General features: G+C 40.7%; 1 protein-coding gene across 4 annotated transcripts in view; it reads right to left on the bottom strand.

The window, feature by feature from the left end:
• scarb1 (scavenger receptor class B, member 1) overlaps positions 1-2,500 on the bottom strand; it is a 19,507-nt gene that overhangs the window by 8,193 nt on the left and 8,814 nt on the right. The gene's annotated exons all lie outside the window — the stretch shown is intronic.

Here is a 2,500-nt window from a genome sequence, read left to right as displayed (position 1 = left end):
TCCCCGGTTTCTCTCCTGGATGTCTCTGTGATCCTACTGCCAAACACGGGTGTGAAACGCTAACACTTCATCTAGCTGTCAGCTTGTGGAGACTCCCTGTGTGTGTGTACATGCAGCGACAATGAGCTCAACCAAGTCACCAACCAGCCTGGGCCTCTACGGTACAGTGAGTAGTGGGTTTGTCTTGTCACTAAACAGGCAACAAAACACCAATTGGCAATTAAGACAGAGGGTTTAAAACAAATATTGATTGATAGGTGCAGTTGTGTTCTCTGTCCATCAACATGATCACATGATCTCTGTCTGTCAACATGATCCCAACCATGCTGGCCCAAGGCTTCGGTCTTCCAGGATGGGCGCTGTGCTCAGAGCTCATGTCTAAGGAGTTTCTCACAGGACTACTCTACACCCGAATTGGGGCAAGTCTGAGGACAATAATGAAGTTGGTTTTGTATTAATTATTATGCTTAACAAAGTGTAGCTCGAGTCAGTCCCTCTATCCAGAAATGGCAATTCTGAATCAGCTCCCTAACTGGCAAAAGGTTTCCCATTAACGATCTTATATGTGAACGTAAATTAGACAACATGTTTTTAAATGAAACCTGGCTAAATGTAAATGGGTCAGAAGTGCTTATTGAACTGTAGTTTCTTTGTTTCTTTTAGTCTACTGGAAGTGGGGAAAACGGGAAAGGGACACAGACTCATAGCTACAGATGCTCTGAGCTGCAGGAGCATTTCCTTTGATGAATACACCTCTCTTGAATATCACGCTGTACTTTTACAGTGCCAGCCTCCAGTTGTGACAGTAACTGTGTATGGGCACCCAAGCAATATCCAACCTGCTTAGCATATTTATCTGCTGAGTCCATTATCCACACAAACTGATAAGATTATTATCACTGGCGATTTTAATCTGCGTGGATAATTAGGCTGACCACGGATTTTTATCAACTTTATGGACTTATGTCAACGTGTTACTGGACCCACTCACAACCGTGGCCACACCGTTGACCTTGTGATTATAAAGAATCTTTATGTTTTTATTTCTAAACGGTTTCTTCCATCGGTGACCTTGTCATTTGCACGTTAATGATCTAGTGACAACTTTTAATGCCAAATTGAGTGCAGCCCTCGTCTCTGTAGCACCTGTGAAACTGAAAAAGGTTGAAGCCAAACGAAAAGCTCCATGGAGGTATGAGGAGATTAATCAATCACAGGCCGAGTCCATGAGGCCCGGCCATTCACTGCCATTCATTTTTTGGACAAGTATTTACATGACTCGTACACAATCGGAATATTGTCATATTCTGATTAATACAGGAATATGGTGTGCATTTAAACGTGGTCGATGACATATGGGGTCCCACAAGGATCCATTCTAGGGCCCTTACTTTTCAGTCTGTATATGCTATGCCTATGTGACATTATTAGGAGTCATGCACCTGAATATATGTCAGGCATGCATTTAAGATACACCAAGTACTGTAGGTCTCTGAGGTCCTCTGGTACTAAACTATTAATGGTTCCTAGAGCCAGGACCAAGAGACATGGGGAAGCAGCCTTCGGTTTTAATGCCCCCAGCCTCTGAAATACCCTGCCAGAAAACCTAAGAATGGCTGAATCTATGGGACTATGAACCTTTAAGCGAAATGCCTTTTTAATCTCACTTTTATCATGTAGCTGTACCAGTGTTCTAATTAAATATTCTCAATTTTTTACTTTTTACTGTTTCTTTTAAATTATTTTCTTTCTTTTTTTCATATATTTTCTGTCCTGCTTTGTTGTCTTATTTTTTTTTACCATTTACTAATAAACAATGTGTTAATCTTTTCTTATTCTGTAAATCAGTGTGTGCTACATTTGCTTTTATGAACTAGAAGTACAGTATTTGTGCTATGTACTGTAAATAAAATTGACTTTGACTATATGATTTCCATAAGTAGCTTCATCCCCCTTTATCTAAATGGGTATTATCTAAACCAGCTCTTCTTAGGTAATCATTAACAACAGCTAATCTAATCTTATCCCAGCACTATAACTGAAGGCTTATGAAATTGTAGCCTGGCATTGGATAGGATATGGGTCAGGCGTCTCAGCTGCAATCAAACATGTACCATGTTGTACTGAGCAGCGTCCATGCATTACTTCGGCCCGCTTTGCGTCCCGCCACCGAAACACACGCCACCAAAAACATTACCTCTCGCCCTGCGCTGTCGTTGGGGTGGAGGTAACAATGGTAGGTAACAATTAGGCAAATATGCAAGTGCAGTATGCTATCGCACTCATACTCATTAACTGGTAGTAATGGTACTGTAATGTGCCAATTCCTTTACAGCTGCTTTAAAATTAAGAAAGTGAAATCACATTCCGTTTCAGGAATACTTAGAACATTATGAAAGTTAGATGAGTCACCTGAAATGAATTACCCAGACACTCTTTATCGTGATGGGACCAACATTCGAAAAAATCAGATAAGGAAAAAAGAGACAGGAACTGATTT

Source organism: Borostomias antarcticus, assembly GCF_949987555.1.
Source record: "Borostomias antarcticus genome assembly, chromosome: 2".
In the NCBI taxonomy this organism is placed as follows: Eukaryota; Metazoa; Chordata; class Actinopteri; order Stomiiformes; family Stomiidae; genus Borostomias; species Borostomias antarcticus.
This window is presented reverse-complemented; position numbering and strand designations above follow the sequence as displayed.